The following is a 27,991-nucleotide window of genomic DNA, read 5'->3' as shown; positions in this document are numbered from 1 at the left end:
TCATGAACACAACTTGGAAAGGTCTTAAAGGTCTGATGCTTAGTGAAAAAAGCCAATCCCAAAAGGTTACACAGCATAATTCTAAATACAACATCCTCAAAATGACAAAACTATAGAAATGGAGAACAGATCAGTGGTTTCCCGGGGACAAGGATGGGGTTGGGAGTGTGGGTGTGACTATAATGGGGCAGCACGAAGGAGTTCCTTTGGGTGAGAAAACAGGTCTATATCTTTATTGTGGTGGTGGTTCTACAAACCTACATGTGGGATCAAATTGCACAGAATTGTATATACACACATACTCTCAAATGAGTCCGTATAAAACAATGGTAAAATCTGAATACAGTTTGTCATCTAGTTAATGAAATTGTAGCAATGCCAATTTCCCAGGTTAGCTTATACTACAGTTATAGAAGCTGACAGTTATAGAAGTTGAAGCAAGCTGGGCAAAGAATTCAAGAGACTCTATGTACTGTTTTTTCAATTTCCTGTGAATCTATAATCATTACAGAATTTTTTAAAAGTTAAAAATAAACAAATAACACATTTCCTTGTTTGTCTGCTTAGAGGGTCTAGAATCCAGATCTTGGATTCTAATACCATTCTCCAGTTAAAGGAAGCAAGGTTCCTTGAGAAATTGTTGATTTTAGGACTGGGGCAAGAAATATACAAGATGAGCCTGGAGCATCTTTTTCTCTAAAACAAGACACAAATTTAATTTTTCTTAAAAGATTAAACATTGACTACAAAACTAATTAAATTCACTTTAATAATTTAAATGGTGATTATATATTTATGACTGACTCATATGAACACTTCACACGTATAAAATAACAAAACATAAACAAATAGAGTAAATATGTATTAAATACTTATACTACAATTTGAAGTAGTACCAGTACAATTGGTTTATTTTGTTTCTTTATTTGCTCTAGACTTGTTTTAAAGTCTCCTAGAACTACAGTAATTCTTATTTTGACCAACAGGTACTCTTAGCAAACTGAAAATAAAATGAAATACTGTCATGATCAAGTAATTTAAAGGTTTGGAATTTTGACCAATTACTTTGTGGTCAGAGCATTTTAATTAGTTGCATTTTATGAAATGATTCAAATTTGAGCTGTTGATCTCATTTTTATTGACAAAGTTAGTTGTCATATCTATGGATTTTTAGGTTCACACTTTTTACACAGGAACCATGTGAGTGAGGGGAAGAATTTCAGAAGTCAGGGGAACAAAACTATATGAAGGGTTTCTAAAAAATAAATTATAGGGTCTGATATTTGTTGAGAGCATCTTAAAGTATTGGAAAGTAAGAAAGTGCTAAAGTAACAAACAAACGAAACAGTAATAGGGGTTTGTCAAAGCGACACATGAGCCAGCTGAAAGAACTCTAAACAGACAAAGCTGCAAAGATTACAGCAACAAAATAAACAAAATAACATTGAATTAACACAAATTGTAAAATAACCTATGAGTCCATACTGATATGAAAAAAAAGTCACTGAATAAATAAATGGGGGAGAATAGGCAAATCACCTGTGCAGAACTCCAAACAATTTAGGTAAATATTCTACCCTCAGGGAGATGAAGCCTACCTCTTCCCCGTTAAGAGTGGGCTGAACATAGAGACTAAATTCCAAAGAGTACAATATGGAAAAGGAAACCAAAGAGTAACTTTACAGTGGAGAAAGCTGACAAACACTATCTAATCAGGTAATCAAGGTTAATATCAACAGAGATAAGTCATGTTAATAGTATGAACCCTTGACATGATGTGATGAGAATGGAATTTTATTTTTGTGGTCTTCCTCCCCAAAACCTATAATCTAAGTTTAAGAAAAACATCAAGCAAATCCTGATTGGGAGACACTCTGCAATATATCTGACTAGTAGTCCTCAAAACTGTCAATGCCACCAAAAACAAGGAAAGTCTGAGACACTGTCACAGCCAAGAAGAGCTTAAGGAGACATGACAATTTAACATAATGTGGTATCCTGGATGAAGTCTAGAACGGAAAAAGGTCAGCATGTAAAACAAAGGAAATCTGAGAAAAATTGGACTTTAACAATAACGTGTCAATATTGGTTCATTAGTTATGTACTATGTTAATAATAGTTAATAATAGGGAAACTGAGTAGGGGAAATGGGAATCTGTACTAGTTTCACAATGTTTCTGTAAGTCTAAAACTACTTCAGGGGACTTCCCTGGTGGTCCAGTGGTTAAGACTCCATGCTTCCAATGAAGGGGGGTGTGGGTTGGATCCCTGGTCTGGGAACTAAGATGCCACATGCTGCGTGGTGCAGCCAAAAAATAAAATAAAAAGGAAGTTAAATATATAAAAAAGATTTCAAAATAAAAATATTATTTAAAAATGCAACAAGGTTAAATGTCCACATTAAAATACAAGGGTTTATAGATTGTGTTAAAACACCACAAAACACAAAACTGTAGAGCCCAACTATATACCATTAGTTAGCTAAAACTACAACAAAATTACATATAAAATTTCAAAATAAAAGGATGTATAATGATTCATCAAGTAAATACAAATGAGGAAAAGATGTTATTAATAATAGACAAAGGAGAATTCAAGACAAAAGAAGTTCACAGGTGAATGAGGTCGTTCTTCATAACAAAGATATAATGGTCATTAATATTTACGTTTTAAATATCATACTAAGTGAAGTAAGTCAGACAGAGAAAAACAAATATCATATGATATTACTTACATGTGGACTGATAAAAAATGACACAAATGAACTTATTTATAAAACAGAAACAGACTCACAGATCTCGCAGTAAACTTATGGTTACCAAAGGGGAAACATGGGGAGAAGTGAATAATTAGGAGATGGGGATTAACATGTACACACTACTATACATAAAATAGATAACTAACAAGTACCTACTGTATAGCACAGGGAAATCTACTCAGTATTCTGTAATAACCTATATGGGAAAAGAATCTGAAAAAGAATGGAGATATATACATATATATACATACATACATATATATATACATATATATATATATACATAAAATTGATTCACTTTACTCTATACCTGAAACTAACGCAACATTGTAAATCAACTGTGCGTCGATACAAATTTTTTTTAATTGACTTTGGAATTCATGAATAACTGCATAACACAAAAAGGGAGACTTTAGCATAGCTCTCAGTCTTTGCTAGATTAAATTGACTTGAACAAATGAAGGTAGAGAGGTTAATTTTATAGATGAATATCAAAATGTGTAACTTGAGAGAATATATGTTTTTTTCAAGTAACCATGACATGTTTATAAAAAATTCATCATACCCTAGGTCACAAGGAAAAGTATAAGTTCCTAAAAGGAGACATTTTCTGGTCACATTTTCTATCAATAATTGCCAGATAATAAAGGTAAACTCAAATCTCATTGTTTTCAATAAATAAAAAAGAATAATTTTTTTAAAATTAAGAATTCAAGAATTAAGAAATTAGAAAAAATAACCAAAACAATAGAAAAATCAGAAATTGTAAACAGTGATAGAACAGGAATTAATGAATTAGAAATTGAAAAACAATAGAAATTGGAAATAAAAATCCAAGAGCCTTTTAAAACTTATCTGATAAATAGCTGGTAAGTATAATAAATAACAAGAAAAAGTGAGATTAAACACAAACATCCTTAAGATAAAACATGAAATACTAAGGATATTTCTTGAAACTCAAAAAGTACACTTTTCAAACCTGTATTATCTAGTTAGAAAATCTTACTAAAACGGATGACTTTCTAATAAAATGCAGTGACCTAAAAGAACTCAGAAAGAAAAAGTCATAGGCTGATTACAACAGATGAATGAAATTTAAATTACTTTCTGAAATTATTTTATAATCTCACTATAAATGGACCAAATTCTCTTTGATTCTGTTCCTTTTTATTTATCCCATTCTCGGCCCTCAGGGATTCCATCAGGATGGGCCCATCCTCCAGCAGCTGTAGCCCAGGCAAACTTCCAGAACTAACACATCTCTTTCAAGCTGTATTATTCTAAAACTCTTGGATGGGCCCAAAGTTTAAAAGTCATTACAATCTAAAATTATAACTCCAGAAAATTTAAAAAAACATATCTGGAGAGGAACCTTGAACTCTACCAGAGTCCAAAACTATGTTTTTATCCAATGAGTAAGTCTCATCCCCAATCTGGAATTCATTCTTTCTAAGCTTACAAGACACTTTCCGTCTCTGATCCAGGAGGCTGAGTGCATTTTGCAGGGTTAGAGACCAGAAGAAACAGGCAGAAGGTACACAAATATGGAAAGGCAGAAAACCATATGAGCAGAAAATGAAGCAAAAAAAATAGTCCATCATCTTTGTATAACTTATTCCAAACACATAATTTCATTCCATCATTTAATATCCAAGCCTTGAGCAATTAAAGATGGAGGCTAAAAGACATCTGAATTTAGCAAAAAGAAATCTGATAAAAATAATTAAACACAGAGGCTTTGACCAATACAAGTCAACAACAGGTAGATCACAGAAATATCAGAAGGAATTACAAGGAGAAAAAGTTTTATGGGGTAGAGATTTTCTCTCAGGTACATATTAATAAAATTTTTTGATGAATCCTTAGTGATGAAAAATTAAAAGTCTGTATCAGAACATCTCTAACATACAGAACATATAGAAATCCCCTATAGAATATATGTAGTTTGTTTTATGTAATTTTATTAAATAAATGGGGGTAATGCATATATAGTTCTTATTGAAGAGTATGGGTTTAAGCATTTTCTAACCAACACTTTATTAACTCCTTAAGATGCAGGGTATAAAACAAAGCTTTTCAGATATTGTTATTGATTATGAGCTTGACAAAGTTTATCTCCTCTGAGAACTTCTGTCATAATACAGACTCATTTAAGAATGGGACCTAAATCATTTTGCACTAAGCCAGTGAGATTTCAGGGTTACTGCAGCCTCACTTAGCCTATTTTGACTAAGACATTTTCCTTCCAACCTGACCATCACAACGTTGAAACATTTGTCATTGAAAATATACAGTTCTACTTTTTAAACAACCCATTGTTACTGCAGAGAATGTAAGAATTTTTATTATTCCATATTTGTCTTTCTGTGTGCCTTATACTTCTCTCTATACTGTTATACTTAACACTAATTCCAATAAATCAAAATTATTTGGGGGTTAGGTCATGCCATATATATATATATATATATGTATCCATATATATATATACATTCAATGGATCCATATATATACCCATATATATATAGCCTGTTTTGGAGCCTTGGCTATATCCTCTGCCTAAGATATTCTTCCCCCAGATATCTGCTTAGCTAACTTTTTTATCTTCTTTAACTCTATGCTTGTCTCATCTCCTTAATGAGGTCTACCCTGACTATGCTAGTTAATACCATCAACTGCACCTACACATACACGTACACACACACACACACACACTCCAAATCCCTCTTTGCCTACTCTATTTTTTATTTTTTTCCATAACAAATTTTGCTTTCTTATATACTATGCAATTTACTAATGTATTGCTGTTCTTGTCTGTCTTGTCTCAATCTCTCCCCTCATTGTAAATTCCACTGAGGGTAAGGAATTTCATGTTTTGTTCATCGCTAAAAAAGTGTCTAACACCTAGTAGAAAAATAATAAATATCTGTTGAACTAAAAAATATGCAAGACATGATGCTGGATGCTGTGAGGGATATAAAGATATACAAGATGCCATTTCATACTTGGCCTTGATGAACTTAAAATCTAGCAAGAGGAATCAAGGAACTACAGACATCACTACAATGTTAAGTATAAAATGTAGCACGAGCAAGAGATGATAAGATTATTTCCAGCTAGGTCAAAGACTCTGTGTGTGTGTGTGTAAGGTAAGTAAGTGTTTATAAACTATAAAGTTCTAAGAGCAGTTCCCTTCTTAAAATTTTCCTACTCCCTGTTACCATGTTAAATTTATAGACATAGGCCACAGTTAAATGTATGGGTTGTCCATAACCCTTAAGTTTAACAAAGTAGGAATACTCCCAAACAGTTGAAAATATGTGTGCAATAGACCGCCCTGTGACACTCATGGTTGAGTCTACACAAAGAAGCTCCTTGAGAATACTGTTTATTACATTATAACGTATCTGCTCTGTGAGGACTCTAGGGGGAAATACACAGTATTTCTTCAGGATCTGGAATAGTTTAGTATCTGCTGAACAATTGGCATGTTTTTGTCATAAGGACAGTGTAAATTGCATAAATTAATTAGATTGTCCTTTTCAAATAGTCTATGTGAAAGCTTACAGCCAAATTTGTGGTTCATCTATTGCAAAGGCATGGTCCTTTATGGCTTGTATTTTAATTTAGTATTTTCCTCATTTCTCAGTCCACTTTATGTCTCTCCCCTTGTTTTGCTTTTTCTTTGTCACCTATTTTAAGCTTGTGTATTTATTTATTTTATATCCTTGGAAGCCACTTTAAATCCTTTTGGAGAGAAGTTAGGGAAAATACAAAGAAAGCAGTTTTTATGTATCTATTACAGGCACATCACTGTGCTAGGTCTATGGAAAGGAAGATAAAGAAAGAAAGGGGCAGGAAAGTAGGCAAGCAAGGAAGAAAGAAAAAGGAAGAGAAAGAAAATTAAAAGTTGGCGTAGCCTCTGCCCTCAAGGAACGTGAGGAGTGATGGCCCGGAGCTCTGAGCACAGCTTCAGTGCACTTCGATTACTTCCCTTTCTGACCCCTAACAACACTTAGACTCATAACTACCAATTTAGCACTTGATGATATACTTCCTGGTATTGTTTGCTTATTGTTTATGTGGCTAAGTGTTACCTTTTAGGCAGAGACTTTGTATTAACTTCTGTCTTCTCACAGTGAGTAGTGCAGTTGCTACGTAGATGGATTGACCGAGAAGCCACCCTTACCAGGAGGATGCTCCAGACTCCTTCTAATATATAGGCTGGTGTAGCTGACCCCCTTAGACCTGCTAGTCACACAACAGTATTGACTACCTGATTTATCCTTGCCTTGTGCAAGGATCTTTGAGGAAATGAACCCTTGCGTATAGTTCTTTGAGCCAGGTTTGTGCCTAAATGTGTTATTGTGAGGGAAAATGAAATGATTTAATAATAATTAATGATTGCATTCAACAGAGATTTGCTGGGTGCTTACTCTGTGCCAGGCACTGCTTTTATGTTTCGATAATAAATCAATAAAGAAAACAAAGACCCCTGTCCTGATGGTGTTTATAGGCAAGCAAGATGTGGAGAGAGGGGAGGAAGGCAAATATGAAACACTAAGTATAAAAAGTAGGTAAATTATATAGTATATTCAAAGAGATAAGTACTATAGAAAAACTTTAAAGGATAGACATGAGGAAGGGTCATTGGAAGCGTTGCATGAGGGTAGGGAGTTACACTTGGAAATAAGGTGGTTGGGGAGGGCCTCATGAAGAGGAACATTTGAGCAAAGACTGAAAGGCACTGAGGGAGTTAGATATGCCCGTATCTGTTCTACGTGGAGCCCCTGCAAAGGTCCTGAAGCAGAAATGTACCGGGAGAACTCAAAGAGCAGCAGGAAGGTGAGGTGATTTGTGTGGAGAAGAGAGAGAGAATGGGAAGAAATGACATAAGAGCGCCAGCAGGGATCCAGATCATGTAGAACTATAGAGAATATTGTGGGACTTCAGGTTTACTCCTAGTAAGATGGGAAGCCATCAGAGGACATTGAGCAGAAGACTGACATGGACTAATTTGCTTTCACGAGTTTTATTTGTTGCTTTGTTGAGATTAGACAGAAGCGGGGTGATGGAGAAAGCTAGGAGACCAGGCAGGAGCCAATGGCAGTAATCTGGGTGAGAGGTGACCATGGCTCAGGGTAGTAGCATTACAAGTATTAACAAGAACACCTTTTTTTGTTAAAAAAAATTTCAAATATTTTGAAATATCTTTAAGGGTGGACCTACAGTTTTTCCTGATGATTTGGATATATGATGTAAGTGAACGGAGTCAAGGATGTTACCAAGGTTTTTGACCTGAGTAAATTAAAGAATGGAGTTGCCATTTACTGAGCTGAAGAAGACTCCAGGAGGTACAGATTTGGGAGGGAAGATAAGGGGTTTATTTTTTGACATGATATTTTTTACATTTCTACCAAGTGAAGCCTGACTATGCTAGTTCATTAGTGGAATGCTAATTTACAAGAGAGATCTGGAATGGAAATAAAAACTTAAGAGCTAATGGAATACAGATGTTATTTAAGGCCATAAGACTGAAGGCCACAAGAGTTGAGAGTAGATAGAGGTGAAGGGGCCCAAGGAATGAGCCCAGTGGACCCCCCTTCCATCATTATTAGGTAGAAGCAAAGGAGCCTGAGCTATGGTCAGTGAAGCAGACAGAAAATCAGGAGGCAGTGGTGTCCTGAAAGCCAAGCACAGAAAATGTATAAATGAGGAGGGGGTTATCAACTGGGTCAGAGCTACTAAAGGGTCAGTTTGGATGAGGACATGTCCAGCAATGCAGAGGTGGTCAGCGACAATGATAAGAGCAGTTTCAAAAGACTGGTGTAGCCAAAGGATTGGTTGGAATGTGTTTAGGGGAGAATGGTAAAAGGGGCATTGAAGACAGTGAGTAGAGATAATTTTTTCAAGGATTTTGCTGCAGAGGGGAGCAAAGAAATAGGTTAGTGGCTGGAAGGGAAGTGAGGATCACAAGAAGGGTTTAAGATGAGAGAAGTAACAATATAGCAATATTTTTGTATCCTGATGGAACTGTTTCGGTAGAAAATGAAAAAAATAGGTTATGCGAGGGTAGGGGGACGAATTGCTGAGATAATGTCCTTGAATATGCAAGAGGCAAGTGGAAGCAAGTGACGGGAAGCAGAGCCTGGCTGCAGAGAGGGGCACAGATTTAGGCAACAGACAGGACAACAGAACATGTGGAAACAGAAACTGCTAGTGAGCAGAATGTCATGGTATAATAATAACGACTTTTTATTACACACCTAGGATGTGCTAGGCACTTAATGTATACAGGGGTTCACAAAAATCCCGATGAGGTGGGTACTATCTTCCATAGTTTACAGATGAAGAAACAGGCTCAGAGGGTGGAATAACTTGACCAAGGTCGCACCAAGGATGGCAATTGGTGAAGTGGTGACGGCAACCTCAAAACCCATGTCTTTCTGACTCCAAAAGTCACAGTGGTAATCTCTGCTTCTGCTATTTCTCTAGGGGATACGTCTGTGGTCCCGTAGGCATGGATCTCTGGGAGAATCACTGGGCACCTCTCTAGAGGTCCATCAGTTTCCAGCAGAAGCCATGAGTGAAATGGGAGTCAAGAGGTTGGAGTCAGCACAACTTGTCACCTTTGCTCTCTTTCTGTCTAAATGTGGTTCCGAGTACCACAAAATGGTGGTCCAAGCAAAGGCCTTCCCCCAAGGATGCCACTAACATTTGATATTCCTCTCCACCAGAGGAGGAAATAGGAACTTGTCTAGAACTGACTGGTTAGATTAGAGAAGGAGATAGAAGTAGAGGGAGCTCTAGCACAGAGCCTCCAGTGCCAAGCCCTGTGCATCTGTATGACAGACCTGTGTTGAGTACAATGTTTTCTGTCCCCTCGTATCACCTTCTATGGGTAGTTTGTCCTTCCCCTAGAAGATTAGAATTAGAAGATGCCTGAGACTGGAGACCACCTGGCCCAACCTCCCACCCAGCAGGGAATACTCTCACAAATGACCCTGCCAGACCCCTCTTGGACCGCTTCATTCATGTGGACCTCACTGCCTCATTGTGTCCACCTGTCGTGGTTCCTTTGTAGTGAACAGCTACGACCATTTGGGCTTTGCCTTAAATATTGTTGAAATATGCTTCCTCTAATCCCTCTGCCCCAGCTACAACAATGTAGTTACACCTGCTCTGGAAGTCAGGTTTCTGAGCTTGCTTTCTTGGTTAGACCATTCATCCTAAGCAGCTTTCGTGAGAGCAGAAGAGAGAAGATTTACTTCTATAAACTTATGGAGATAAACCTGGTGCAAGAGCAGAAACAGCAAGGGCTGAGGGATCCTGCTTTACAGAGCACCGGGTAGTGATGCTTTTTGTCTTGATGAGGCAAAGAAAGATCAGATTTGGTGTACCCCTGACACTACTCCTGTGCTCTGTCACTTGGACCCCTTGGCTTCCCTGCTATGATTCTCCTAGCAATGCTTGTCTGGTAGAGAGTAGGCCAAACAGTCTCCCCAATCCCACTCCTCTCCCCTAGATCACCCTGATTTATCTGAGCAGTCCTTGCTCATAACAACCTATCCTTGAGGGAGCCCTGGTGGTATCACTCATCAAAGCAAGGCACATAGCTTGGGAGAGAAGCTGTCAAGTCTGAAATGTCATCTTCCTCCCAGAAAGAAGGAAATCTGTGAAATGCCAGGGGCATCGGTGGTGAATGGTACAGATGTGGCCTGTTCTATTCCCTCCTGTTGCAAAGCAGAGAAGGGAAAGCCATTTTATAAAGGTCTGCATAAGTGGGTACCACACCCACACTGAGGTCCAGATGTCCTGGGAGGACAGTTGGCTGCACAGATGTGAAAAAGTAACACTTTTTCTCCTTTTTTTTTCTGTAATCTCTGAACTGCCTCTATCCACTATAATTTTTTCTTTCTAGAGACAGCTCTATGAATACATCATGAATTAACAGGACATTCTGTTCAAGGCCCATTCAGGGTGGGCATCGAGTCCTGCCTTCAAAGGGGCACAGGGTGGGGAATGAAATTCAAACGCTCAGCTCAGCTGCCTGCCCTGCTGCCTGTTTCTGCAGCCCCAGCCCAGACTCTGCTGCAGAGAACATCAAGACAGAGAGAGGACCTGGGAAGCTCTAGGGAGCTGGGCTGCCAGTGTCTGAAGGCTGGTCAACCTAATTGCAGAAATTAGAGAAAAGGGTTAGATAGGTGGACATGGGATGGGGAAAAATCATTTGCTTTAGGGCCTACTGTGCTATCATCAATTAAAACATTTTGAGGCTGGTGAATCCCTCTGTCCTTCTGAAAACACTCAGGTACTTATTCATCACCTTGACCCCACTGCACAACATGGGACAGCTAATGGTGCACGGAGCTCTTTCCTCAGTGCTCTCTGTGGATGATCAATCACAAGGAAGAAAACAAAAGATGTAACAACACCTGCCATATCCAGAGATCATGCTAAGAGCTTTCACACATGCTCATACATTTAATCCTCCGCTCTGTTAGAAGCAAGATGTTACCAAGTCTTACAGATAAGGAAACCAAGGCTCAGAAACGTTACATAACTTAGTACAGGGCTGAGCTCTGGTTGATTTCGAGTGTATTACACAATGTCGTAGACTAAACCATGAAGTGTTTTCACCATGTACACCAATCCCATTATAATAAATTTTAGAGAATTTGGATTTTGATTGAGCCTCATGTTGTTTGAAATACATGGGCTTTGAATCATTTTATGGTTAACAGTGACTTGATACCTATAATTGGTTTTAGGAGTTATAGGATATTTTCCTGTAGCATCAGTGCCAACTTTTGGAGGGTGCATGGAGAAGGGGTCAATAAATGCTGGCTTGAGAGAAAAAGTGCACCTGAGTTTTGCCTACAGTTCAGTAGAGGGAGGACGTATGAGGTACTTGTTGTGGTATAGTCCTCTATTAGACATTATGGGAGACCAAAGTGGAGACATACTTATGCAATTTCCTTGTGCAATTTACAAATTGCTTGAAAAGACACAGTTGCACTACTGCAACTAAAAATGCAGGTGTAGGATAACAAAGGTATAAAAGTTCAGTAAAGACAATAAGAAGTCAGAGGCCAGAGGAGTGAGATGGAGCAGTTGCAGTATTCAGTGCAGGAAGCAAGCTTGATCTGGGCTTGAAAGGGTGTAGTATTTGCCTCAGAAGAAAGAAATGGAGAACTCCTAAATGCGAGGAGGAGGAGATACTTAAGTGCAGAGGTGAGAATGCTTACAGTTTTGGGGAGATGATGAGGTGCATTGGAAGTGCATAGGAAACAGTTGAAGATTTGATAAGAAAGGTCATTAGGTCTGCATGTTAACCTAGCATGTGATCCTTATTCCAATGGCCATGGAGAGCCATAGCAGGTTCTTGAGCAGAGAAAGGCTGTAAGAAAAGGCATTTTCAGAAATTGAAACTAAGAGTGGCATGAGGGAAAGTGGTGGAGGAAATCCTGGGGGAAGAGAGATCATTTGGAAGCTATTGCCATGATCAAGGAGTGAGGTCATGAGAACTCAACCAAGGCAAATGTGGGAAAGCAAAGGAGGGCTGAATGGGGCTCAGCTCAGGAAACTGTGACTGAGTGGGTATGGAGGGTAAGGGGAAGCTGGGGGAGGAATTAAGAATGACTCCATGGCTTAAGCCTGGGTAAAATCAAGGTATCATCCTCTATTGGAATAGGCTCTAGGTGAAGGACTTTTCTATTGGAAAGAGGCAGTGACCTAGGGATCCAGAAGCCTTGGGGTGAAGTCTTTTATGTTCATGTTTGTTTTAGCCAAGTCACCCCTGCCCCACCTCCAGGCTTGAGGGCTGATAAAAAGTGCTTTGAGATCTATTCTAGGACTCTTATGCAAAACTCTATATGAGGAAGGCCTTGGAAATGCTCATCTCTCTGCTCCCTTTGGTGCCCCCATGCCTAGCACGGATTTCTCTCCAAAAAGTTGGAGGCTCCAGGGGCCCCACTTCCATATGCAAGAGTCACTGTACATCATACCACACCATCGTGGACCTCCTGAGCATTTGTGCTTGCAGATGTTGACGTTAACTAATATTCAGAGGGTAGACTGAGTTGGGCGTGCCAAGCCTCATTAGCTGCGTGGCTGGGTGACAGTGCCCACCCCTGAGGATGTTAAATAGCAGCATTGTCAAGGTGAGACAATGCAGCTGTCCCCCTGCATTAACAGCCAATCAATCCCTACAGCCGCAGGCATAGCCCCCTCTCTCAGCTGCAGGCTCCTTAGTGAGACGGTGTATGGAGGCTGCAGCTGGCTGTGGAAGAGGGATCATAGCCTGTGCTGTTCCAGGCTTCTGCTGATCAAAGGAGCAGCACAGACTGAAGAATGCTGAGACCTTGGGCTTCACCCCATGACAGTCTAGGGCACTGCCCATGTCATGAGCATAAATAAACAAACAACCAAAGTGACTCCAGGTGGAACCTCATTTCTGCAGCCCTGGGCAGCCTCTTTTGTCATCTGAAGGGACGGAGTGACTGCAGGAAGCAAGAGGCAGGACGGATCCCAGATACGTATGGAGATGCTTGGCTAATATCTCCTTGGTAAGATTTTAAGACGACAATAAATGTATGACCTGTTAAAACATAAATCCTCTATGTTCTGAAGTGTGGCCTAAAATCCCCAGGATCACATATTCATTGCTCTGAGAAATTGCATTTTTGGTCACCGAGTGATAGGTGACCTCTTTTCAAGACCTGACCTCCAGGTGAGATAACACATTAAGGCATTTAAAGGATCCTGCATATATATATATTTTTTTCTTGTCTGTTATTAGTTAAAAATGTCATTTAATATCCAAACTATCCTTCACATATGCATGATAATTTTAATATAAAGCATCCCAAGTGATATCAATAATAGTCTCAATTTATAAAAAAGGAAAAGATAAAATTTGTTAAATACTGTATTTTACTCTCTTAAATGGAAAAGTACTAGCTTGCACACGTTAAGATCCATAAATCAGATGTGTCTTACAACTGTTGTATATGTTACATGTAATGTAGTTTCTCTCCTGTCTTAAAGGAAAATGGTGATTAAATGGTTAATCACATGCTACAGTCTTAGGAAGCTAGTTCACCTGCAATGCGTGGAGAGTGTGCACTTTGACCAACCGTTGTTGATGGAATGGAAAGAGAGAAAGTTTCAGAGTACAGAGTGCTATGTATAGGAGGTAATAACAGACCAGGGACTAGAGTGGGTGACCCAGGCTAGCAGTCTGAGGACTCTCGGCCCCTTGAGAGTGGAGATAGAGAATACAAAAGGAGGTCTGAGTCTGCCAACAGTAAGCCCATATATGTTTTTGAGATTGGGTCTTTACATGTATTACAAAAGTATTTCGTGAAGCATTTTATCCATCTTCTCTATGATGCTAAGACCTCCATCATCTACACAGTAGTGTCTTTGATTCCATGATGCAATAGTTTAATTGACATTTCTCAAAGGTATTTGACCACCAGGCACTTATAAAGGTGTACTTAATTGATGCAACATCAATAGGAGTGCAAGGTATAATTTGTTCATTTTCTGTAAATTTCCCTTCTGTGACAATCCATTGGAAGGCACTCTGGAATCAGACTGCCTGGGATCGGATCCTGATTCTATCAATTGCAGTCTGTGTGATTCTGGATAAATAATGTTAAACTCCATGCTTCCTCCCTTCTTGTCTCTTGCTGTAACTAAAATTTGGCTGACTTTGATCAAATTCAGGTCTTTTTTCTCAAACCCCTTGTATCTCAGAGTTGGGGTATTTGGTAACCATTCTCTTTGTCTCCCATGGCCACTTCCAGACGATTCCTCCCTCCCTTTTGTAAAAGCCCGTAGCCTTTAGGGCTCAAACCAAATGACCACACCTCTTTCTCCCCCTTCCCCTAATAATCACTTGAGGGGCTCCTTGTCATGCTTCTTTATTTATTAAGATTTAACACTTGATTCATCATCTTCTACTTTTCAATACTTGTCCTTCCTTGTCTTAGGCAAAGTCAACAACCACATGGACCACACATTAGACACCTGTTCTCTTGATTCCTTGAATTTCTTATGTTCAGTGACCTTATTATTGAGTCATTTGCTCCAGGATCAGATGCTGGACCACATCATCACCAGAAACTTCGCCTCCAAAATACATGAACTTGAACATTCACTTTATATTAAAATCTGCTATCCTTCTATCCCAGTTACTCAAATACTTCCATGCATGGGTGCTCTGACCTCAAAATTTAAAGCCTTTGAACCCTATTTTTATCCATCAGTCCCTTTCCATGTTCACTTCCTGCTTTTTACACCTTAGTATTTTTTATTAAATAACTTCAAAGCAATTGTTCCTTACTTTCTCCATTTCACTTACTTTGAAAAACCTTCATCTGGAAGGAAACAACCCACCTTTTCTGTGTTCACTCCTGAGCAGTTGAGCATAGTAGGAGAAAAGCATAGAAGTGGGTAGATTGATAATCATCACGAAACAACGAACACGATCTTAGGTCAAGTTCCCTGGAAATTGATTCTGAGGTGGAGATTTGTGTTCGCCAAGTTTCTGGCTGTTCTCATTTCCCCAGGAAACCTATTTTCTCCCTAATTGTTATATACTTTAAATTTCTCTTACCCTGAGCCAGCACCTTTGCTGGTCTATGAGACTTACAGACCAGAGTGACCCATACGTTTGACCTTAAGGGATTTAAACTTCTGGTCATCAAACCCTTCTTGGGCTGTAACTGGAGCACATGTCCATTTATAGTCAAATGAGTCGAAAAGTGTCAAGAAAAGCCCCTGTGGGTCACTGCTTGTGTCTGATGTGGAGTTACTTCAACCTCCAAATGGATTGATGGGTAGTTGCTGAGTCCGCCTAAAGTTATTACTTGGTAGAACTGATAGAACTCAGCTTCTGAAGGACAGCTCTCCTGCATAGCCACTTGATGCCCCATGGTTAGATGTTCAGTTTCTATGATTAACAAGCTAGTAGCTGGTTTTCAAATGGTGTATTACAGTAGTTTCTGTTGTAGATGGTATGGCCTTGATACATTTTGATTCTTCCATGAGGACCCACTATGGACTCCACGTGGTGTCTTTTCTCTCTGCAGACAGCTCTAGTACCATAGGGTCTGTGAGGTCTATGGCACATGCTTTAAAGCAGCTCGCACAGCAGCCTGACCTGCTACAGAGCCCTTTCCTGCTCTAGGCCACATTCAAACCTGGAGGCCTTCCATTTCAGTCATGACATGGACTCTCCTGTGTAGCATATGCTTCCTCTAGCACCAGAAGGCTTATTAAGCATTTGCTTCCTTCTTATTGTTGCAGCATGGGCAAAACAATCATTTGCTCTTTGAAGGGAATCTCCTGGCATGCCCCAGACACTGGACTCCTAAAATTTTTACTGATATGACAAGTCCCTGAATCTTCAGAGCTCTCTGCAGGTCAGACCTTTACCTGGCTGCCACAGTGACCTTGTCAATCATTATGACATTGTACCCACCTTGCCTTGGATGGTTAAATGACACTCCTTGGCCTCTATTATTTCATGACTCTGTCATCCCTGTTCCTACTAGTGAATTCAGTTCTATAACAGAGTCTTCTCTTATAAGCTCTAGCCTGCAAAGGACAGCCAGGCTTGAACTTTTCAACAATTTTGGTACCTTTCTGTATTAGCAACTTCCAGGCTGCCATAACAAACTACCATTGACTGAGTGACTTAAACAGAAACTTATTTTTCATAGTTCTGGAGGCTAGAAATTCAAGATCAAGGTTCTAGCCAATTCAGTTTCTGGTGAGATCTCTGTTTGTCTTTCAGATGGCCACTTTCTCACTATGTCCCATGTCCTCACATGGCCTTTTCCCAGTGCATGCCCATGGAGAGAGAGGGAAAGAGAGAGAGAGAGAATTTGCTTTCTAATCCTATAACCATAGAGTCCCACCATTATAACCTCAGTTAACCTAAATTACTTCCAAGGACCTTATCTCCAAATATAGTCACTTTAGGGTTTAAGGCTTCAACATATGGATTTTGGAGGGATACAGTTCAGTCCATAGCACCTGTGCTGTCACCTGTGCATTCCTTACTGCTTTGATGAATGAAGTGCCTTTCAGGCTCTCCCATGGAACTTAGTCAGCTGATGGGTTTTTCCTGCTTTATATAGTGGACCTGTTCTAGCATGGCCACTTCTCTTAGCTTCTTCCATTATCTGTCACTGCCACTTTGGCATTTCTACTTCATTTAGCATAGGCCATTTCTTTTTCCAATCTTCCAAGATGCATCCTTTTAATGTATTAGCACTGTTTCCTATGAACCTGGCCAGGACATTAAGTCCTGCATCCTGGACAGATGCACCCATACGAATAAACTCTCTCTTACACAACTTTATGTTCTGCCACCCTTGACCCAACACTCTCAGGAGTCAGTCCCATCTTCTGCTGCTACACATAGGTTAGATCTCATAGCCCCTTTGACATGTGGTCCCCTTTCTCCCTTGGTGGGCCTTGAACTTCCCCAATTACCTTATACTAAGCCATGACCTTAACTACAGGCCTTGTACCAAAGAGGCCAGGTGGGTGGGGTTATATCCTGAGGGAGGTGTGTGTTTGGCAAATAAGAGGCCTCTGCAACACTTTTAAGCAAGAGGAGGGAGAATGTCAGCTTCTAATAGGGAGGAGTGAGCCACTTCTATAGAATTCAGGGAATATGGGGTTTAGAAGTTGAGTTTTTCAACACATATGTCCCCATCCTAACACTCATGTTTCCATTGTCTTCCAGTCACATCCCTGACCTTGGTGTAGCAGACTTGCTGAGGTCAAGAATTCAAACTTTTCTAATGTCTTGCTACCCTTATAATTAAGCTTGTGGCCTGATGCTCAGCCTTTTCTGCCTCCTGCTGCAGGAGAGGACCCTTTTTATATGATGCTAAGGAGGCTCTCTGACTTTCACACTTTGCCTTAAACTGGTGATTAATCACCCTCAGCCTTCATTGTCTTTCTCCAATGCACCAACAACACTCAGCAACAGCCATTCAATCCCATAGGCTTGAAAGTTACTATTTCCTGACACTTCTCAAATGCCTAAGATTTTTCACCTTCTGGTGCTTCCCCTTCCACTGGTACCTCATCCCAGTTCACCACCTGGTAAAACTTATAATAATTCTCCCTCTACAGCATTTCAGGGGATACCAGGACTCCAGCCACCACCAGTGACAGGCCTCATTTACAGCTGAATCTACACAGTGGTACAACTCTAAAATCCCATTTTAAAGTCTGCTTCTTGATACCAATTGTGTTAGGTCAGGCTCCTTGAAAGCAGACTTTGAGATGGAGATTTGTGTGCAGGAGGTTTTCTGGGAGTGCTCTCAGGCTCCATACCTGGAAGGGAGTACGGGATGCAGGACTGGGCAGAGGGGGAAGGCATATTGTGATGCGGCTGTAGCAGAAGCCTCAGCCAGCCCACAGGAAGCTTGGGATGGTCCTTCAGAGTTGTCCCAAATTAATTTTGATGTAGTAATATCCATCAGTTTCACTTTCTGGTTTTAGTGCCTTTGGGATTACAGTTAAGAAATCATTCCAAACCCAAAGCAACAGATTTATTTTTCAACTTTTTTTCTATTTGTTTCTATATTTACTTTTCTCAGCTCTTGATGGGTAAATTAATTATAAATAAATAAATTGTGACCAAAGTCTGACTGATCTAAACATATATAAACCTCCTGGACTCAGAACCTTAAACTTCACAATTGTCTAAATCACATTCCTGAGGTTGCTGTGATCTTTGAGGAATCTTGGAGAAGACAGAATTGTCAGGAGACCAGAGGACCAGTGTCAGGCCAATTTCCAATAAAGGAAGGAGAAATAAAATAAAATTTCAAAATGGATTATAGAAAAACATATCTTGAGACCATCCAGGAAAGGAAGCAGTGAATCCTACATTCCAGAGTGAGCTCTCCCAGAGCATGTCATGTCAGACTTGTGTATTTTTTTTTGTTTGTTTTTCTTTTTTAAGTAAGAATTTTAGATTAATAGATCAGGAAAATGTGTATCTGGATTTCATTCAGACATTCTGAAAAAAATTATTACATCACATTACATTCTATCCTATCCTATCCTGTCCTATCCTATCTATCCTATCTTAGTCTATTCTATCCTAAGAGGTACCAAGAAATGATAAAAAGGATTTTAGACAGATAATAACTTAGTGAAAGAGCCAAAGATTTGGATCGGTGATAAACTGGAGAGAGGTTTTCGGTGACATTCCCCAGGGCCCTAACTTACCTCAGTGCTAGTCAAAATGTTAATCTGTGACTTCTATGAAGACAGAAGCAATAGTCATCAAATTTGTGGATGACATGAATTTGAGATGGTTAGTGAATATGCTGGATGACAGAATCAGGTCCCCAAAGTTCTTGACAAGCTGAAAGAATGGAATGAATACAAAATGATGAAATTTAACCAAGGAGAATGTAATATCTTATATTGAGTTTAGGATTGGAGTTAACAATCATTGGATGGGATGATTGTAATATAATTATAAAGGAAAGCAAACAATACCTAGGATTTAGTTGAGAGTAAATGCATTGTGGTCACCTAAAGCAAATGCACTCTTGGCTACATGAACAAAACTGTAGTGTCTAAAGTAACAGAGGTGACCATTTCATCACATCCTGTGTAAGTGGAGTCACAGATGGAGGAATGTGTTCTAGATGCTATACTTTGCTAGACCAAGTCTGGAGGAGAGGAACCAGAATGGTGGAGATCCAGAAAGCCTTACACATAGGCAATTATCTTGGAAATTGGTGCTGTCTAGTCTGAAAAGGTAAAGCTGAGAGAAATACATAGTCCCTGGCTGCAAATATTTAAAAGAATGCCATGGAGGGAAAGGATTAGACTTTTCTTTTCCTTCCAAGTGTTAGAAATGTAGCTTTCAACAAGTTGGAAGCTACAAAGACACAGATTTAGATTTAAAACAAGGAAGAACTCCTATTCAGAGTTTACTTTTTCAGTGTCCAGTCATGGCATGACTTGTGAATCACAGATTTGATGGTGACATAGTGTGAATGTTTTAGGAAATATTCAAACATCCATCGGGTTGAAGGTTGGACTGCATGAGGATTAAGGTTCCTCTGAACCCTCAGGTTCTGTTCCCCTGAACCAAAGGACAGAATTTCTGTTGATTTTTAAGCAGATCATTATTGGAATGTGGTCTCCTCCTCAGGACCCAGCAATATTAGACTGGTCAAAAGTGATCTTTTTAAAGATGGCTTCTTTGAATGAACTTAAACTGCTTATGGGCTGGGACCCTGTGTCTGTAAATATTTCTGAAATAAAAGCAAGGGAGCAGAACCATCCACTTCAAGCCACCCCCCCCCCCCACTTTGTCCTCTCTAAGTCGTCAAAATCTGCTCTTATGTCTTTTCTTCAAGCTCAAGCATACAAGACTAAACAATTCAAAGTCTTGTCTCTCCAAGGAATAAGGTTTTTCAGGGGTTAATAATGACTCTATTTGTTAAATATTTACTATATTCCAAGCATTGTGCTAAGCACTTGATTATATTCATTCAGTCTTCAAAACAACCCTGTAAGTGGGTGTTGTCATTATTATCAATTTCCAGATGGGGAAACTAACGCTCAGAAAGTCAATAGTCAGTCAGTAAGTGGCAGAGCTGTTGTCAATCTAGGAATAAGAAAACCAACACCAGTAACCCCTATATAATGCTACCTCGTGGAGGCAGAGAGGATTCTAGTTATATGTAAGAATTCTGATGGCAACATTGCCTGTCCAAGTATAGAGCAAGCCAGACTGCAGAAGACAGTGACTTTCAGACAATTGGAGGGACCATTACTTGGTGCTGACACCATTTTTTTTTTTTTTTTTGCACTACAAACAGCCACAGTCTGCTCACATAAATTGAGTTTTATTTCAATTGGCTCATTTGCTGAGAATAACAAGCCTACCTGCCAATGTGAATGAAGCCAGAAAGGTCACAGAGGAGGGAGGGGATGGAGAGGTATTTTACTGGTGTCTCAAGAAAAAAATACACATTTATTGTGTTATTTCTTGTTACAAAAGTAATCTTACCTCATTGAGAAACCAATTAGAAGATATCATTTGCACTCATAGCACAGCTCAGATGCTCAGATGACCACGTGAACATTTAGGGACATATCCTTTCAGTCACGTATGTGTAAATTCACACAGTTTTTTGTTTTGTTTTGTTTTGCTTTGTTTTGGTTTTTGCAAAAAACACGAGCTCTGTACACACCGTTTTGTAGCCTCTTTTTTTCACTGAATATATTTTTGTGAACAATTTTTCCACCTCATTACATTTTCTTCTTACTCCATCATTTGAAATGGCTACATAGCATTCTGCTGCACTGATGTGCCATAATTAGAACCTCATTTCTCAGAAATAAACCAAGCACAGGGAAGCTCTCCTGCAGGTCAAGCACAAATGCTTTAAGAGATGGTAGAGTGAGTGCTAAGACCAGGAGAGGAGGAAAGAGGAGTGCAGGGAGCAGGGACATTGGTTGGTTGGGGTTTGGATTTGGGGATCTGCCTGGGGCTTTAAGAAATGGAAGCAGAGGGCTTCCCTGGTGGCGCAGTGGTTGAGAGTCCGCCTGCCGATGCAGGGGACACGGGTTCGTGCCCTGGTCCGGGAAGATCCCACATGCCCCGGAGCGGCTAGGCCCGTGAGCCATGGCCGCTGAGCCTGTGCGTCCGGAGCCTGTGCTCTGCAACAGGAGAGGCCACAACAGTGAGAGGCCCGCGTACCGCAAAAAAAAAAAAAAAAAAAAGGAAGCAGAAACAGACATTGAATGATGGTGATAGAAATTTAAAAGGGAAACATTTCCCAGAGGGAGTGAGCGGAAGGGAGCTGGTAGACTGGAAAGAGTTGCTGAGACGAGGGAAGAGAAGGACCTCTTCTGGGGAGAGAAAAGCTTTGTGGGGAGGTAAGCAAGAGTACTGGTTGGAGTAAAGGGCAGATTTAGGGTTTGGTGGGGAATCAGGACCAAGAAGGAAAAGCTTCAAGGCACAACTCAGAATCTAATCTGCCCCATAAAATCCCAAGCCTGTGCTGCCTCCACCAGCACCATTCAGATGGCCTGTGGCCCTGAGAAAGCCTGGATGTTGGAGGTGATCCTGATGCACTAATTATCTAAGAACACAGCTACAGAGATTGTGGAAAGAGGTGACCCTGTGGCTATATCTCCCTGGGAGACTGGCCAGTGGGTGTCCGGCTGGCCAGCAGAGTTAGGAGGGGGAGAGAAGATCTGCTCTTCTGCCTACCCCAAAATGCCTGATGCCACTGGCTCGGGACCAGTCTGTATGCTGTTCTCCACTCATGGGCTCCAGGTCCATATGTGACAATGAGGGAGAAGGGTCCAGCTCAGAGGAAGCTGATGGATCCCTCCTGGCCATGCTTCCTGGTCCTCAGCAAGAGGAACCCAATTGCCCAGGATCTTGGAAGTGAACCTGAGGGCCCAGAAAGGAAGCAGAGGCCGTAGCAGCCAGGATGTGGAACAGTAGGCAGTGGGGGTGTTTTCAGTGTGCCTCCTTTTGACATCTGTCTTTACAAAGAAAATCTGATTGATGGGGTTTCCTCCATCTGGTCAGCCCTTTTGAATAGGATTGTGGGGAGCATTTGCCTGGGATTTTGAAAAAGACTGGTGGGGATTTTGGAAATCATCTGTGGCTCTTTCTATGATGTGAAGACCTGTCTGTACCAAGGGAGCCTTTGGATTATATAAAGTCAAAACACCACGTGCTACATGACCTTGAGCTATTCTGAGCTTAGTTCCTCACTGTAAATAGGACAGATAATAATAAGATCTCTGTCATACATGTGGGGTTTAGAGGACCAATTGCTGCCTTTCTGAAAGAAGAGGTTGATTCAACACCTATCTTTCCTTGGGAGTGCGGTCTGGGAAAGCTGCCATTTTCCTTAGAAGATTCCCCCCCATTTCTGGGTCCGGAACCTTATCAGCCCTACCCTGTCAACTGGACGGATTCACACTAACAAGCGTCCAGTGGAATTTGTAGAAATGGTTCTCCAAATGGCGAGAGTGGGGAGTTGAAGTTGCCCTGGCTTCTCCAGCCCATTCTTTCTCTGCCAGCAAGCTCTATGGGCAAAAGAAAATTATCAGAAGGGGGTTCAAGGATCATGGAATCAGAAGCAGAAAAAATGATTCTATGACTCAAATGTTTACTGGCTGGAACAGCCTGACACATCTGTCTCCACAGCAGGTATTTGCCTGTCCGATGGACGGACACTTGTATCAGCCTGACAAGCCAGTCTTTGAAATGGTCCTTCCCCTAGGAGGACACAATACAACTGATTAGTTTTCTTCTTACCAAATTACAGTCTCACTCCAATTTTATCTCCTTGAGATTGTTCCCAGACTACCTTGACTGGAGTTTTGGCTGTTCCCAAATACTTGAGACCCACAATTACAGATAATCTCTGTTGACTTCCACAGTTGCCTAATCACTTCCATTGTGTATAGATTTTACTAGGTTTAACTCTCAGAGGAAAACCATATTCCCTCATCATCAAGTTCTTGGGGTTCTCAGTTTCCCACTGTCGCCACTTTGCAGACTGTAAATGTAGATGGAAAAACTTTCAGAACCACCAAGTGTTATTCAAACGTTGGGCTATGTCATCACTCTGAGTTGTTAAGAAAACCAGACCTCAGAGCGCAGCTTCCAGACAGGAGCCTTTTTCACTACAAAGACTGCTCTTCCCTCCCTTGAGTGCAAGGGCAGCAAACTATGTAGGGAAGTTCAAGAAATGCTTACTTGACCATGTGTCCAATATTCTCTGTCTAGACTTTATTTGGGCTCATGGAAGCCCCTTACATAACTGATCTCTGGATATCTGTTACCTGATAGTTGCTTCTCGTATTATTGCCGTAAGTTTGTTTCAGCTCTCTATCTACTCCCCAGTTGGTGCAGAACATCTGTCAGTGAGTGGTATGAATATTTATTGACACCTACTAATTAACCAAATAAACAGAGAAGGCCACAGACCTGAAGTCATGGTCTTTGAAGAGAAACCCCCTGCGTGTTGGGTCAGCAGAAATGACTAGTGATGATAAGCCCTAGAATCCTTTTGTGGGAATGTGGAGGAGGCTCCTTGGTTGTTAGGGAACTGCCTCTATCTCTCTGAGTGGTGGGCCTCTCCTTTCTTATCATGGATTATTGCTGGCCAAGATCCCAACCAACACAAACTCTTCAACTCATCCATTCTCATGGGTGGAGGCAGTGAGGCTGGGCGTGGATTACAAGGCCCCTGAAGCAGGCCCTGACGAAGCTGCTGGCCCTAATTATCACCCCCTGTCCAGCTCTGGCCAGTGCAGACCTCCCAGCTGGTGGCTGTCACAGATTTCCAGGAGATGGTACATTCGTTTTTCCTTTCCACACACTCATGGGGGACTGGGACCCCTTCCCCGGTCCTTCCCACCATTGGATCTCCATGGCCACAGCCCACATTCCATGACTCAGCATTCACCCTGTCCCTGGAGGCTCCCTGGGCACGGTCTGATGGAGTACCCCTCCGTCCGGCGCTGGGACCCTCCCTGGTCACCTCCTGCTTAATGCTCCCCACCAACCCCCCAAGCCGTGAAACCTGTGGGGTTCCTGGGCACAAAAGGCTTTCTGTGTCTCCTTCCTTGAGTTCCAAAGGGCAAGTTCAAACAGTTGCCAATCAGGGAAGGGAAGGGATACAGAGACAAGGATGGAGCAGTCAAGAAACAATAGTGCAGCCTTGGGGCAGGGTCCTGGCTCCCCTTCAAGGGATACACATAACATTATCCTTGAGCTCTTCTGCAGAACTAAAACCCCCACCCAATGGAAGGTGCTAACTACTTGATGAAGCACTCTTCATTCCAGAGAGAAGGTCACAGTTTGCCCATCATCACCTGACGCCAGATGATCTCTGGATTGAAGGAAAGTGGGCCCTGCCACACTCTGATCCTTATCAGTAACTCCACCCCCTTGACTATAAAACTCCTCACAACTGCTTCCCTGCCCCCCACTCCTACCCCGGGGTTGGGACACACAGTTTTGAGGCTGTTAGCCTGCTGTGGCCCCCTTTGCCTGGCAAAGCAATAAAGCTATTCTTTTCTACTTCACCCAAAACTCTGTTTCCGAGATTTAATTCAGTATACAGAGGCCAGATTCAGATTCAGCCTTAACCAAACAGGGAGTCATTTTCCGCTGAGTAGTGTCCAGGCACAGGGCAGGTGGAGGGAGGGCTGGACGTTGTTTCCCTCACACACATTAAAATCAATGGTGTTTGCTCATCTGGCAGAGTGACAGCTCATTTCCTCTGGACAGACTGGCTTCACAATTGTTCGTTCAAGGGGAAATCTGATAAGAAACAATAGTCTGGTGTTTGAGAGCATTAAACCATTGTATTCTGATTTAAACTTCAGGCCCACTGACTGTCTGGTTTCTCTTCTCCTTTATCATTTTCTGTTTTTTGGTGGGTTTTTTGCATTATTGATTTTTGATCATTTCCTTTTATAAGGCTGCTGTAAAAAGAAAGCGATCCTCAAAACCAACAGGCCAAATGTGAAAGTTCAGTGAACTCTTCACCTACAGTCTGAAAGGGCAAGGTCTGATCCATTCAGTTTGGTCAGGGCTGGGTTTTGTTTCTTTTGGTTTGTTTTTTGTTTTTGTTGTTTGCTTGCTTGCTTGCCATTTGAGAGGTTTTATTCCAGTTTCTAGGTATGACCTGATAAACCAAGGTTTAGAGGTTAGCAAAAATGCTTTGTTAACAAACCCATAAAATAGAATAAACAGAACTGAATCCGTTTGTTTGGTCCATGTAGTCTTAGCTAGTTAACTGTTGTCTCATTGATATTCAGATATCAGCAGATAAAGGAGTTGTCACAAATTTCCCAAAGCTCTTCTGAGGAAGGAAGAAAGAAGAGGTTGGACCCATAGGGGCCCATCACAGTGCTGCTGTTGATTTGTGGGCAGTTGTGGGCAACACCAGTCTTTTGGCCCTGGGAGGAAGGCTGCATCTCTTCTGAGCATGAGCTGCCAGGATGAACAGCTCAGAAAAACCATATGGAATAGTAATAGTAACGTTAAACATAATCCTTCTGTTGGTTGAAGTGCGACAGTTTTCCATGTTCTTTTAGTGAATTACCTTATTTAGAATCACAGAATTATAGATTATTGTGCAGGAAGAATGGTAGAGAACATCTAGTTCAAACTATGCTTTTCACCAATAAGGAAGTTGAAGCCAAGAGACATAAAGTGGCTGAAAGATTTCCTCTTACTCCCCATCACAGCCTGGGGAAGGTGGCACGGCAAGTGGTCTTATTTTGTGTATTTTCTGCAGGTACTAGGTGCTGGCCACTCTGCTAGGCTCTGGGCATACAGTGATGAACAAGGCAGATGTTTTCTTGACTCTCACAGAGCTTAAAGTTTGGGGGATGAGACTGATGGATAGATAACTACAACCCAGTTTGAGGACTGTGATAGGATGCTGTGTGACCTCTGTGGGAGGGGACCTAACCCAGACTGGGTGTGACCAGGGCAGTTTCCTAGAGGAAGTGACATGTAGAGTAGAACCAGGATACGAGGTGAATGAGTTAGCCAGGTGAAGGATGGGACTGGGCTGAGGATGAGGGCCAGGAAAACTAGGCAGGGAAAATTGACATGGTCGACTGAGTCCTTCCCCCAAACTTAGCATTTGGGGAACAAACAAAAGTCTAGTTCCGAGTGACTGCAAGACCCAGCACAGTGACTGCAAGAAGCATGGATGGTGTGGCTCACTATGTGGCATTTTTAATTTCACTGTCACAAGAGCTGTGGGAAGGGCTTATGGCAGTTATCATCAAGAGGAAACTGAGGCACAGAGAGAATTCAGCTACATGTTCAAAATCATGGTGGCCAGATTAAGAAGAGAGCTTGCTCTCTGTTTGGGGAGCCCTGGACAGACAAACAGAGATACAAATGAGGTCTGAAATCTGGGTTGGGAGAAAAATGTCTGGCAGGTGAAGGGTTGAATTCTGCATTCTGTCCTGAGTATCAGGTAGGTGTGATTTGGGCCTCTGTGCCATTCCCAGAGTTCATAAGAGGAGAGTGGGGGATTGACAGGATTTAGAATTTTAAAGTTGGAAAGAAAAATCTTTGTGATGACCTACAAGGAGTTGTATGTGTGTTCAATCCAGGATCCCAAGTCCATTCTTGAACACATAAAGAGGTTGCAGTTATCCTAAAAGGCATGGTGAAACCTTTAAAATAAAAGAAAATTTAAATAGAGTCAATTTAAATCAATTTTACTTTATAAAATTCATGGGCAGAACTTTTAAGAAATGGGACTATTGCAGAAATGAGCCATCTGTAGATTTGCAGAAAGACCATGAATCTCAGTTGCTCCCCAAGGTCTAGGGTCCAGGGTGAGTTGCAGACTGGAAGGTAAAAGAGGGCTTCTGCTGATCTGGGGAAGGGGTGTTGTGAGGGGGTCTGCCCTATCACCCTCAACTGCAGAAGCACAGGATGAGAGGAGGGCTTCCTCCCTCTGTGTCTCTAGGGTGTAGTCTTTGCTTCAGGGAGTTGACGGAGGAGAACTATGAAGAATGGCACAGATCACTGGGTCTAATTCCAGATTCCCGGTTCCTTCCAATGATGAGATCCTTTTGTTATGTCAACTCATTTTTCTTAAAGGATGTTTAAATGAATGTTTAAAGCGTGTTAGGATATATTCTCTTACTTGACATCACGGTGTAGTGAAAGAGCTGAGGTTTGCATCCTTGCTCTACACTGATTTACTGCATGGGGAACAGCTTCCTTAGCCACTCTAGATTTCTGTTAGTGACTAAGTAGGGAAAATGCCTAGTTCATGGTAGTGCTGCAAAGTCTAAATGGTTAAGGGATGCAAAATGCCTAATATAGTGTGTAGTGCATATTACGTATGTAGTACATGGCAAGTATTATTTCCACTTATCCATCTGCTCACTCATCTTGCGATTTAATATGAAAAGTAGGATGACTGACAATCCATAGATGAAAAAGATGTGACTCAAAGAGGCAGAGTGCCTCACGTGTCATCAGACGGCTACTAGGGACCAGAGCTGGGACTTGGAAACAGGTCTTTTGCTGCTCAGGCCAGTGGTCTTTCAGCTCCACGTGCTAACAGCAACATGTGGCATTGGCTGCTCTAGAAATCCTTCCTGGTCTCTCTTGGAAGCAGCCAGATAGGCCTTTCCTGGCCCTCAGCTTTCTTC

The sequence above is a fragment of the Hyperoodon ampullatus genome, assembly GCF_949752795.1.
Source record: "Hyperoodon ampullatus genome assembly, chromosome: 6".
Lineage (NCBI taxonomy): Eukaryota > Metazoa > Chordata > Mammalia > Artiodactyla > Ziphiidae > Hyperoodon > Hyperoodon ampullatus.
This window is presented reverse-complemented; position numbering follows the sequence as displayed.